At 37.0% G+C, this 13,839-nt stretch overlaps 1 protein-coding gene across 8 annotated transcripts in view; it reads left to right on the top strand.

The window, feature by feature from the left end:
• Nucleotides 1–4,362: 4,362 nt before the first annotated feature.
• B3GALT1 (beta-1,3-galactosyltransferase 1) overlaps nucleotides 4,363–13,839 on the top strand; it is a 574,903-nt gene continuing 565,426 nt past the window's right edge. For all 8 annotated transcript variants that reach the window (XR_004955563.1, XR_004955560.1, XR_001599483.2 and 5 more), the window contains exon 1: nucleotides 4,363–4,456. The gene's annotated coding sequence lies outside the window, so the exon portion shown is untranslated. The remainder of the gene's footprint in view (nucleotides 4,457–13,839) is intronic.

Genomic DNA, 13,839 nt, shown 5'->3' with positions numbered 1-13,839 from the left:
AGAAATATAATTTCTTTAATTTTGGTAATGGGTTGATTTCTATAATATACACACGGAGGGGTTGCAAATCTTTGTAAATAATTTTGTTTAGATAATAAATACTCAATAATTTAAGAGTTTATAAGACTTTATGTCATAGTTCTTTATACAGCCTTTTACATAAAACATGACTCCACCTCTATTTCAAAATACTGAGCTGAAAATTACATAACTCTTTTCCAATATTATAGAAATATACCCACTTGAACTATCCTTTCCTCCTTCTGTGTGGATCAAATTGTTTTACCCTAATCACACTACGATAACATCCTCTCAAAAGAAATCAAAGATATCACTCAATCCACCATCTTTTGTCAATACTTAATTGAGGGCTGATAGAATCCACCTTTGCTCTCCCCCTAAATACCCCACTATCTTAATTATATAAATGGTCTTCTAGGTGTGTTGTTTCTGTCTACACATTGTCCTTGGATATCTTTTACATTCTCTTAGTTTCAGTAACTCCCACTCTATTGATAATCCTCAAATCTCAGAAGAAAATTATAATGTGCTGGGAAAGGTATAGGGCTAGAAGTCTCAACTTTAATAAGTGACTTTATTTTGTTTACTCATGTGTGGGGGAGTGGGGGAGAACCCTGGTACTGGTATATAGATTATAATATATATATATTAGTTATGATAAACCGAATAGGATCCAATTGCACTCTGGTGGTTTTCATTTTTTGGGGGGTCTAGATTTGCTTCAATCTTTTAACATAAGAGACTCATACAGTAATATTTCAACATGGGCATAAGTAATACTCATTTTTATCAATGTTTTAGAGTTTTGAATATGAGAAGAGTGGTTTTATGTGTTTGAAGTTATCTAATCAATTATGTTATGTGGGGGAAATAGCTTTATTCCAGATGCAATTGACATTCAATATTAAACCAAGCAGGTTATCCTTTATTTGAATCATGTTTTCAGCCTTTCAACTATGGGAAAAACATTCTTACTGGACAATATCAACAAAATAGTGCACCTGACAGTCAATTTATCATAAAATTAGTAAAAGAACCTCTTTGGAATTTCATATGTTCATATGTTGCAATAGGCATTCTGTATCCATAATACACAGGGCTATTGTGGAATTAAAGTAAATCACATTCAAGAGAGGGTAATATTATCATGAAATTCCAGTGTTCTACCTTTTTGGAAGGGTTTTCTGCAAAAAAGCCTATTGTGGCTTGCAGTTCCAATTATAAGTTAATCCTCACATCTAAGAAAGGCAGCTAAAGGTTTGATTTTGTTTTTAATCTCTATTTTGCAGATAAGGAATGCTGGGAAAGTTTAAGTGACTGACCTGCAATTATTCACCCGGTCATAACTAGAGCTGGAACTAGACTATTTCTTTTCTCTTTATTCAGTGTTCTGCTTGTTAGATGTAGCTTTTGACAGAACTGACTCTGAAGTATTCAGTTTATATTCTTGATAATATAGATGTTTTGCATCAATTAATACAAAATTATTTAATATATTTTCAAGATTAGGCAAGTGGTTATTAATTTAAGCAGTGTCTAAGCAAATCTCTTCCTCCACGAACAAGCTGAGTGAGCTCTATCATTACAGGTGGCGGAAAGGGGGCATATCTAAGTAGGCAAAATAAAAGTTACTTAATTAAATATAATTATCTCATTAAATAGTCATATAATTAAATAACACTGTACTTTCTGCCCAATACATAAATTTCTGCCCATGAAATTCACAGCAGTGCAAAAAACCTAACATCAGCATGCCATCTTTTCAGTTGCTTCTAAAATTTTCTTTAATTTTCCATCTTCATTGATTTTCAATATTTCATGGTTTTTATTGTTAGCAGGTTGTCCATTGTGCAAGTTTGTTTTGCTTGGAGCTGCTATGCATAGTAGTAGTCATATGAGACATTGCTGTTATATTTGTATGCATGCTGTCAATTTTCTTTAACTTTTTTTTTGCTTCTGTAAGATAGTCATTTGATTATCTTAATCAGTAAGGAATTTGGTACATAGGACCCACACATTTTCAGGATTAGCTGTTGCAAAATATCAGGTAACATGAAAAAATCTTACAAAATACTGGAGAATAGTACATTTAGCAGGGCCCAGAGGAGAGGTTAGAAAAATCATGTGGCTATTTTTGTATGCACATCTCTGAAAGTTTCTAAATAGCTTAGAACATTCTAAAGTTTGATAACATTTTCATATTTTACATGCTTTCTTTAGTCAAGGTTAGCCTTTTGATTGAGAGCATTCTAAACTAATCTTTTATCAGGTATATTTCTAAATTGTCATTGCAATTACATTTTCCAGTTTTAGAATTTAAGTTTTGATATTCCTACTTTTTGCAAATATCAATTTCCCTTTCCCTCATGAAGTTTGAATAAAACACTATTTTTTCTTTCTTTCCGGGATTTAAACTCCATTCCTCTATTGATAACCTCATGCAGTTAATGAAGGTGTTGATTTCAAGTTACACAATAAAAAAAAATAGTTTAAAAAAACTAAACAATAAGCACAAAAAATGTTTCTAGATTAAAAATTCAAAGTGATGTGGTACATATCTGTGATGTGGTACATATTATTTGTTTTAGCATGGTTGATTCCTGAAGAAGAGTTGGTCAAACTCCCAAACTAGATTGGTCAAATGACTGAAAGGGGAAGGGCACATGATAATTGGGAAGAATGGTGGTGATGTGCACACATTTTCTCTAGTACTAAAAGATGGCAGTACACAAGTGTACTCTGCAATCAAATTTTTCTCATAGTGTTCATAAAACTTAGGGTTTATTAGGGGTATCAACAGGATACATGCACTTATCTTAGAAGGTAAATGAAGAAAGGAGTGATCATTGCAAAATGAAAAGGGTCACTTAAAATATAATTAGAAACGGCAGCAGCCGCATAGCTAACACATACTGAATTCCAACTGTGCGTCAGACAACTATGTAGGTGACATATGCACTTGATTTTTGACCCTCACAATAACCTTGAAAGATAGGTATGACTAGCTCCATCAAAGAAAGGTTATTTGGGGAAAGACCCACACCTATTAAAGCCTTCGTGTAGAACTTGGTTTACTTTTTAAATGCAATGTAGGTTAAAGACTCATTACAACTCTGGACCACTCAGACATATTGGCACTTGAAGAGACTTAAAATGCTTCATAAGGTAAGATCACTACAGTGTTGTGAAGAGAATGGTGTGGGAAAAGTTTGCCACTTTTGTTTTCTTTCCCTTTCCTTGCTAAATAACATCACTCTTTGGTGTCTGAGTCACACACACTCCCCAAACAAGTAAAAAATCTATTGTTATCATTCAAGGGAGGTGGGGTGGGGGTGGGAGAGAGCAAACCAATTAGGATGCCTGCTTAAGCTTTTTCTCAATTGTTTCGTAAGGTGTTTTGTTTTGTTGGGTAGGTGTGAGCGTGTGTGTATGTGTGTGAAAGTGGAGGAATTTATTTGGAGGGTAGGGAGAAAAGGTCTATTCTACCGATAACTTTAAGAACATTTCTCCATGTGCATCTTTCATTGCTCGGGCACACTTCTGTTATGATTACTATAAGGAGTGGTTCGGAAGCTCATAAGTAGCACTCTTCAGCTGCAAAACCTGCCAAAGGGAGAAGGACGGGGGCGCTGTCTGGTGACTGTTCGCGTGATTCCTTCAAGGCGGCGACCACCTCTAAGGATTCTCTCTCCAACAACGCCGTTTGTACACGGGTCCCACAACCGCTGCGCAGGGATGCCAAGAGGCTGAATCGCCGCACGGAGGCTCTGGGGACAGAGTCACCCCGGGGCGCCCTTCTCTGCCAAGCCGCGGGCTCCCGGCAGTGAGTAAACGCCCCAGGCCCACCTCGATGGGCCGGGCGGTCTCACAGCACCTAAGGTTCCGGAACCAGGAGTCTTCCACCCTGCGCCCCTCCCACGCCTCCCCCATCCCAAACCCCAACAGCATCACCGCCTCTCCCGGAAACAAGCCTGCTGAGCAAAGGCGGAGGAAAACCTTGGGCCTTCCGCTCTGATTGGTCTCCCCCCGCCGCGCGGGGCGAGGCAGCGATTGGCTGCCGGGCGTTGTCAGTCGCCGAGGCCAGAGCCTTCGCCGGGGAAGCGCAGCCCGGCTCGGGTGCTCCGGTTGCCGCCGCGGCAGCTTGAGCTGGTGCAGCTGGGCGAGCTCGCGCGGGTGCTGCTGCCGCCGCCGCCGCCGCCGCTGCTGCTGCCCACTCCATCGCGCCGCCAGCGCGGCCAGTCTCGCAGGCGGCCGCCGGGGAAGGGCGGCCGAGAGAACAGAGCACGAGGAGGTGGAGGCGGAGGCAGAGGCGGCGCAGAAGTGATGCTGGAGCCAGGCATCCGGACAGCGGAGCATCAGCATCTCCGGGACCCCAGCTGCAGCGTCCCTGTGGCCCGCGGGCCAGCCGAGCGGCGGGAGACTACGCGCTCCGCGGGTAAGGTCCGGCCCCGCAGCTCCCATGCAGCCCCCGGGACGACTGGTGTTACCTTTGGGTATTAAGACGCTCGTTGTGCCCGGAGCATCCTGACAAGGGTGTTTGGGACCCGAACAGCGAGTCCGGACGCACGGCTAGGCTGATGCCCGCGCCGGTGCCACTCCTGCTCGTGTGTTCTCCCCTCCGCGCTGGCGGACTTTGATAGTGTGGGGATGGCATTGTGTGCGTAACATGCATGTGTGGGCGCGCGGTTTGGGGCACTTTACAGGGAGCGCGATGGGTTCCCTCTCAGCCGACGTCTTTCAGGGATCCAGCTGGGATGGAGTGAGTAGGATGCTCTTGGCTCAGCGGGAGGGAGAGCGCACGCTACGCACGGGAAAGTCTCGTGGCTCATTACGAGCAGGGCAAATTGAACTTTATTGCCTTAATGAAAACAGCTGTGGACCCAGCAGACCAGGAGAAGGCGCATTTACTGAATCTTCCCAAAGTCTCACTTTGCGCTGGGGACTTCGGGAGGGAGGGTAGGGAAAGGGAAAGTAACAATTGGTCCACCTCGCTTAAGGAAGAAAGAGAAGGGGAGTGGAACTACGCTTTAAGAGTGGCGACCTTTTTATGTCTGACGTCCCTTGTGGGAAGCTCGCTGCACTTTTCAGGAGCGCAGATTTGGGGATGGAGAGAGGACATCGTTAAGGGGATGACCGAGGCTGCTCTTGACCCACGTCAGCTTGGGGCAGGGGTGTGGGTTGTAGGACTGCGCGGCCGAAGCGGGGTCGGGTGCGCATCCAGGTGGAACCACTTCCCAGTGATGGGGATCCGGACCGGCGCGCCTCGGGCAACTGCGTACAGCCCCGCGGCTCCGCCCTCGGAGAAAGTTCCGGCCCGCGGGGGCTTGGCAACCAGACCTAGAGCACGTTAACCACCAAGTGTGGTCCCGTTTACGTTCCCAGATTACTCTGGTGCCTACACTGTTTTTATTTTGTATTTTATTTTGTAAAGCCTTTGGGAATCAACACCCGCGCTCGAACCTTTCCGTAGAAGGCCAATTTTGTGCGCTTGCTGCAAATGGGTGGTGTGGCAGGGCGCAATCGGAATTGCCGTGGTTCAGTGCAGTAGTTTCTCGATTCCTTCTCAGGACGAACAAAGTTACTCTTGGAGATTGTTTTGCATGTGGCCACTGTCTCGTAGAAGTCGCTGCTTGGCAAAGTTGTTGAAATAGCCACTAAGGAACTGTCCCCACTCTTGTACAGATGAAGATAGGTTGTGGTCCTTGACAGAGGCGATGGGATTGCGATGGGAAATGGAAGTGGACAGGACAGCCTTCTGCTTGCCAGCTAGAATCTTTGGGAAAATAAAAATTGACTCAATACAGGGAGCACTTTCCATGTTATGTGGCTCCTTAATCTTTTTTCACTGGAGGAATCTTTTGCCCCAAAATACAACGCAACAAAAATTAAACCCGAACCACAGAAACCACTTTGATTGGACTCATTTCTGATTTGGTAAAGCAGAAAAAGTGAAAGTAAGACACCTAATAGAAGTACTGTAGAAAAATCAGAAAGGAGCTGTCCAAAATGTCAGCATTTTCAACCATTTTTTTTTTAATTGTAAAAGTTTCATTTTCTCACAATTGAGAAATGTAAATTATCCTGAATAACTTACTGGCAAACTAGCAGTGACGTTAGTTGTGTCCGAGGATAGTTGCACGTTTTTTTCATCACTTAATTCATGAACTGTAAAATGGAATTTTGAGTTCTATTTTAATGGAACACATATATTGGATTTGGATTAGTGAAAAAAAAAAAGGTAGTAGAGATAGTCTCCTTAGCAGTCATCACATATATGGTTTACAAGTCTCGTTTTCTGATATAGGTAAAGTATAGCTTGTGGTTGTTACACTTCCATACAAAATTTACCTGCTGCCGGGTGATTATTTTAATGTTGTAGTAGTTGTTGTAACTTTCAGGACTTTATTAAGATTATTAAACACGTTAAATAGTTGACTTTAGTTTTGAGTTTTACTTATGCAATGCTATGAGCCTGTAAAAACTATTTTCCCCTATAGGTTGATATGGGGGAAATAGGATTAAAATGTGTTATCCATTATTAATCAATAATTTTAAAATAAACTTTAAAACAAGTTACCAGAAACAGCCAATAATAAAAGTAGAACTTATAAAGAAAATTTTAACTACTTGGCTCAGGAAGTGGTTTTTCACATTGCTATCAAGTAACATCTTGTCAATCCACTGCATTATGTATTGAGGTAAGCCACAAGTCTTTAAACAGAAACAGAGCCTTTTTACTCATTTATAGATTTTTTTTTTTTTTTGGAGGGGAGACTTTTACTTTGGGATTTTTTTTTCTCCAGAAAATTATATGTTCAAAACTACGAAGGCAAAATGTAATCCAAGAGAAATGTTTCAGTGAGATAAATATTAGAAGTATGCGGTAGGGTCTATGTTTGAGTGAAAGCAGATATGATGCAGGGTGTTTTTTTGGGAAGAGGGAGGCACAGGCTTAAGAGAGTAATAGATAGTGTTAGCCACTTAGTTTATGCAAGCAATTCAAGTTCTGCTACTTCTGCAAATTTACTTCAGTTTTGACTTGTTTTCTGCAGGGCAGCCCATAAGTTTAGACTCCCATGTTTTCTAGATGGATTTTAGTAAGTCAAGTAAATGTCAACTGGTCAGGATTCTAGACCACTAAATTCACTTTTTGATCTATACCAGATTTTAATTTCAATACTGCATAACTTCTGTAAAAAGATCACATATACTATAGATAGCAATGCAAGAAACAACATGATCTTATTAAATAAAAACAGTCATGACTAGAATTTCTACATTGTTATATAAGATAGTGAAACTTATTTAATAATAATTTGTTTTCATTTAAATAATACTGAAATTGTTTGTATGTGTGTGTGAAAACTAAAATCTTTAGAGGAATTAAAAACCTCAAACAGACCAGTAAGTCAGAAACTCATTCTTATATTCTCTGTCTTGCTCTCTTTCATTCGAAAAGCTGTAAGAAGGAATGCAACCACCCTGTATTTAAAACAAATTTACCAACCCGTCTTGAATGATGATTGTACTTCATAAGGCAAAATTCTCATCATCTTAAGTAATCTACTAAATAATTATGGTTTATTCAAGTACAGTTTAACACATTGTACCACATTCCTACTATGTGCAAGACACTGATCTAGTTGCTTTGACTATATCAGAGAATAAATCAGACAGACCTCTGCTCTCATTAAGCCTATATTTAATTGGTGTGAAATAACTCATAGACAAAAAAAAAAATAAGTAAATAACTCATATAGACTATCTCCTACTAACCTGTTTTATATACCACACCCCATCCCCCATCCCATGGCGTAGTCTCTTTCTATCTCATTTTTCTCTCTGATCAATACATACCCACCCACAAAACAACACAGATATATTCAAATTAATCTAAGAGTGAAAAGTAATCATGGGGATATTCTAATATATTGTTAGTCCCGAGGCTGCAGATCTGAACAGCACTGCATATGATGAGGATTAAAGGCACAGAAGGGATTCAAAGATGATTAATCAATGAAGTGACAGATACCTACTCTTTAATCTTTAAAATATATTTGTAATATTTTTCAGAGGAGCCTAAGTGGAAAATATTTATCCTATAACATTCGTTTCAAATTAATAAATTTTAAACATTTTTAATGACTATCCAAGATTAAATCTACATAATCTCATTTAAAGGGGATGAGCGAATTGAGAGTAGTAAGAAAGAATCTAAAAGCATAATTTTAATGACAAACATTCTGCTTCTTCCACGTTCACAGTGATGAATTCATGAACTTTTGTAAAAGCTGATCAAAAACCCTAGGGTCTGAGCTAAAAGTTTCCCTAAAGTTTTCATGATATGATCTAATATGATCTAAAATACTTCCAGATTTCAAAATAAGTTTTTCTTTAATTCAAAATCAATTTGGTTATTTAGTCAGTCCAACGGCAGGTAAAACCGTGCAATATTTTCCCAGGTTCTTTTCTCTTAATGCATGAAACAGTGTGCAATGATGATGATTTCAGTTTCATTTTCTGTGCTATTTCATTATTTCCTATAGGGTCTTTAGCTTGCATCTGAAAGGAATTGTTATATTTTTTTACCCTTGTATGAAGAATGGAACCTAGCTTGACTTTCAAAAATTGGTTTGTGAACTATATTTTCGTATTTGAGGAAGTTGAAATTGTACTCCCAAGAAGTCATGCCACATAATGAATTAATGCCAACTTATCCACGGGTTCTATTATAACAGGATATTAGTGCAGGACACATGATGCTAAGTCATTTCTGAATGGATTTCCATCATTCAAGAAAAATTTTCAAGGTTGGTGCTATACAGTTCAGTTTTAGAAGATGGGGACAGACATTCTTATAATGCCATCTCAATATTTTATTTATCTCTATTCAAGAATACATGGACTAACCACTTAATCCTATTAAAAAGATCCCCTTTTGGTTTTTCTCCTTTTTATCCAAAATGCAAAACTTTAGGAAAACAACATTTTTAAAAAGCAAGGAAACTGACCGTTACCATATCTAGCACACAAAGTGAACTCTTGCTGATTATGAAACTCTCAGATGAGAGCTAAGCAAGAATCGTATACTTGGAGCTGGAAAGAACCTAGGCCATTAGTCAAGTTTCTCTTTGTATAAGGAAGAACTTTATTCCTGAAAGTTAATATTACTTATCCAAAGTCAGTTGAAAGTAGACCTGGGTCTGGAAACATTAACTACTAAGTGTATAAGTTAACCCCATGACAGTAGTCCATGAAATAGTTCTACATTTTGTAAAATAGTAATGTAAGAAGAAATACTGTATCTACCCGTTTGTGTATATACTTATTTTACTACCTGGCACAGTATTGTTTTAGTATTATGTTGAAATCAAGAAAATGATGAACTGGGATGCATTTTGAAATGTCATCTAAGATTTATAGGGTTAGAGGTAAGTTTGCATGTAAAATATTTGTACTTAATTCAGTCATTATGTCTGTAGAATTTCTTTTAATTATTTACTAGTGTCTCTGAAACAGGATTTCTTATTTCCAGAGGTCTGTAGGCTTCAAAGTGATTGCTAGGTGAGTGTCAAGAACTCCAAGAAATACCAAATTTTTCTGCAAGCTTTTCCCATTCTTAAATATTCCAGAGTAAGAAAAATTTGTTTAAAAAAGCTTAAGAGCTAAAGCTCTAATTTAGCTTAGAAGAAAACCAAAAAAAAAAAAAAAAAAAAAAAAATGCAGAGAGAGGGAACCTGCATGGACATGGAAAGGATTTTAAGAATTACTGTCTCTCTTATCGCTCAAGGAAACAACAACAACAACTTTTGCTAGTTTCTATCAGAAAACAACCCCACAGTGGTTGGAAGAGACATTTCATTGTCTTAAAATGTAAATTTGCAACTGAAGAGATGGTTTATAGCTGATATACAACACTTCGTTCTGAGTTGCTCCAGTTAGCATTTTGTTTGCTCTTTACTATGAAGTGTTTTCATGACATATATAGATTATATCAGAGCTGTATCAATTATTCACTGAACAACAAAATTTGTGGGTGACTTCTTCAGGGCCCTAGCACTCAAAGATAATTGCCAGAGGTAGAGGTTGATTGTATACAATTAGTTGTAAATTTAAATACTACTAGACAAAAAGAATTGCATTAAGGGTATACAAAAACACTATGGCTACATGAATAGAGAGTATAAACCAATAGATTTCTCCATTCTGCATCTGTCTGTGCCAGTCGGTGCTGGTGAATTTCCACGATAGCCCATCACTATTTTAGTTTCTATATCTATAAAATGAGGATAGCATCTCTGATTTCTTGAATTCCAATTTTTGAGTTAGGTGAATTAATATAAGTAATATATGTTGACTTCTCTGAGTGAACACAGCTATCTAATTACAGGAGAGGTGCTTTATTTTATAACAACTAATAAATAATGGATTGCATTGATAAAGTTATTTTATTGATAATTTTGGTTTAATTTCCTTTATTCAAAGAGATTAATGATAATCGTTAGTTTCTAATCTTGCTGACCAAAATACAAAACGGTCTGATCCTGAAATTTCTTGAAGGCAGCTAAACATAGTCATTTTCCCCCCATTGTTGGTTTCTTCTCTCTGTGTATGATTCTGTCTATCTCTGTCTCTGTCTGTCTGTCTGTCTCTCTCTGTCTCTCTCTGTCTCTCTCTGTCTCTCTCTGTCTCTCTCTCTCTCTCTCTCTCTCTATACACACACACACACACACACACACATATGTATATATGGAATGTACATTTAAAAAAAATAATTACTCAATTTTCCCAACACCATACATATATTTTTCCACAGATTTTTCATTATTGTATATTTTATGCTTTATTTTCACATATCTTAGGGTTTGTGTCTGAGCTTTTACTTTCTTCTGCTTGTTTGCATGTTAATATATTGTATTAATTACTGCCATTTTTAATATCTTTAAATGGTTGACAGTACAAATTCCTCTAAAAACAAATAGAGGGAAAATATAAAGGTTTGACCTTATAAAAATTAATTTAATTTTTCATCAAATATGTCATAAGTAAATAAAGGAAGTATTTTCACCACAAATTACTAATAATAGTTTAATATTCACTCTTACAAAAACCATTCAATGTTTTCTTCTGTTATAGGACTTATCTCAAAATATTGTGATTCCCCAGTTTATATCCAATACCTGCTAGACTAAAAACTTGGAGAAACTCATAGTCATCATTTTATCTTTAGTTCCTTCAGCATAGCTGAGATACAATAGGCATTATTTGTAGCTAATAAAAAATTAGTATATCACCAGAAAAAAAGATGAAGAAATAAATTGGTAACCTATGAAAACTAGAAATATGCAAAGCCAATAAGCATCTAAAATTTTTAGTGATAAAAAGTAAAGTAAATTTTTTTTAAAAAAAATGATAGCACTTTTGAGTTTATCAAAATAGCAAATATTACAAGTGAAGGTTGATTCATTTATGTAAGTTGATGAGCATGATAAAGATCAGGTGAACTACAGATTCTCTTAAACTGATAAAGCTATTCATTGTTGTTCACAGAATTCTGTTACATGTTACAGTAATTAATTCCGAGTAACTTAAAGAATAAGATCCACAGTAAAAGACAAGTATTCATAGCTTACAGAATCTAAAGAAAAGGAAACAGAATAACTACAGAGCCATGGAAGCAACTGATGAAATCTTTGCCAGTTACTGTCCATGTGCCAATTTGTTCTAGACCCAAATTTCCAGAATGAAAAGTATGACTGACAGGTGTCATGTCTGTGCTTTAGTCAGTGGGTCACTAGGGCACCTTCCTTGCAACTCCTACTAAGACCATATTCAAAGGGAAACCGAGGAACTTTTCCCAGGAGAAGGGAAAATGGAGCTGGATAGGTAAAAACAAGATACCCACTATATCGAAAGCCTTAAAAATATTCCCCTTATTTCAGTAATACCACTGCTAGAAATTAATTCCATGTAATTAATCAGAAATACACACAGTTTTATTAAAATGTCATTTGTAGTAGTTTGATAGTAAATAATCTCTTTGACCAATCATAGGGGAATAATTACATTATGATATATACCATAAAAACCATGATTTTGAGAGGCCGGTAATCACACTGAAAAATGCCGATGAAATAATAGTGAATAAAGCAAAATACAAGATTTAATATGAAGCAGGAACTACATTCACATATACAAAAGGCTTAGATAAAATATTAACATTTGAGGGGCTAATATGGGGATTTTATTTTTAAGTATATAAATTTTTTTTGCTAATAACAAGCATTACTATTACATAAAAACCTATACTAAATCAACAAAAGAATAGAGAAATGATAGTGCCTTTGGCTTCTGGACAACTATATTGGAAGCAAAGGATTGGATTGATATACATAATTTTGGAAGGAAAGGAGTTAATTGTACAATATTCTTTTTTTCCACAGTAAGTTACTATATGTCAAGCAAAATTTGGCTAGTTTCCGATTTGGAATACCTTTTAGGAGTCATTTTGAACTTTGTTTTTCAATTCTTTATTTCAATGTAATAGACTTTGAAATGTATTTTCATTTTATAATTCAATTGAAGGTTTATCATTGGCATAGCAGGTTTAAAAAGAATAAAAATAGTTACATGTATTGATATGTGTGAGTATCTCCCCAGTTACCCTGCTAGTTCTCATTAGCTCAGCTGAAATTGAGACAATATGAGCTATTATGTCTTGAAGTAAATTCTAGTTTGGCCCAGTTATTTATGAAACACAAGTAAATATTCTATTAAATTTGAGTATTAAATATTTTCTCCTAAAAAAGGAGAAAACCATGTTTCCTTATATAAATCAGGAAGCAAATATAGCTGAATGTTTTGAATATTTTTTTCCTTTTGGTTCATACGTACAGTTCAGAAATTATAACTGCCAAAAAACAAAAAGATCTGGATATAGGAATCAATAGAATTTTCCTAAAAGCACAAATGCATTCATACTGTAAGACATTTTTACGTTTCAGTTTATTCCTCCATATTGGCGGAGCTCTGTACAGGATGATTTTGATGATCTCATGAATTTTACTTAAATAAATAATGCAATTACTGGAAAAGAACAAAAGAGGAAAAAGAAAACCGGTTGATCATTGGTTCCCTCTAATGTCCATTGCCTTCTTGTAGCTCATGGAATTGTGCAATCTGACAGCTAGTCAAAGCACTAAATTTTTAAACTTTTTTTTTCTCTTTTTCTTCAGTTTTTATACAAATGATAACATTTTATATACATGTTTTTCTTACTGCTTTTTAAACTCAATAATCTTGGAAGACTGTCAAAATTGATACATACAGACTATCCTCATTCATTTTTAAAACTCTATGTATTACATTTGTTGAAAGTACCATAATTTATTTGACAGTTCCCTTCTGATGAACAATTATATTTTTTCAAATCTTTTGGCTAACATAACCAATGCTGTCATGAATATTCTTGTACACATTATTTCACATGTGAACAATCTGTAGGACCTAGAATTAGAGTTGCTGGATTACTTCGGAAGTGTATGTTATTTATTTTCACATTTGAAGATATTTCTTTCCTTGTCCTCAGTTGTATGACTAATAGTGCTGAGTTAGACTGGACCAAAGACTTGAATTCATGACATTTCCCTGGAGACCCCTGCCCAGGTTTACACTTATCAGCACGCTGTGTGTGTCCGCAGTTTATTCAGAATGCGTTTGCTGATCTTCCATCATCTACTTAAGCATCTTGACCACAAAGACAGCCACTGGAAGAGGGAGCTTTTGTCAGATTGTTGCTTACTTTCAGCTATTCTCCTT

This window comes from Rousettus aegyptiacus, unplaced genomic scaffold (assembly GCF_014176215.1).
Source record: "Rousettus aegyptiacus isolate mRouAeg1 unplaced genomic scaffold, mRouAeg1.p scaffold_m13_p_2, whole genome shotgun sequence".
NCBI classification, from domain to species: Eukaryota; Metazoa; Chordata; class Mammalia; order Chiroptera; family Pteropodidae; genus Rousettus; species Rousettus aegyptiacus.
The sequence above is the reverse complement of the archived record's forward strand: the minus strand, read 5'-3'. Positions and strand labels throughout refer to the sequence as shown.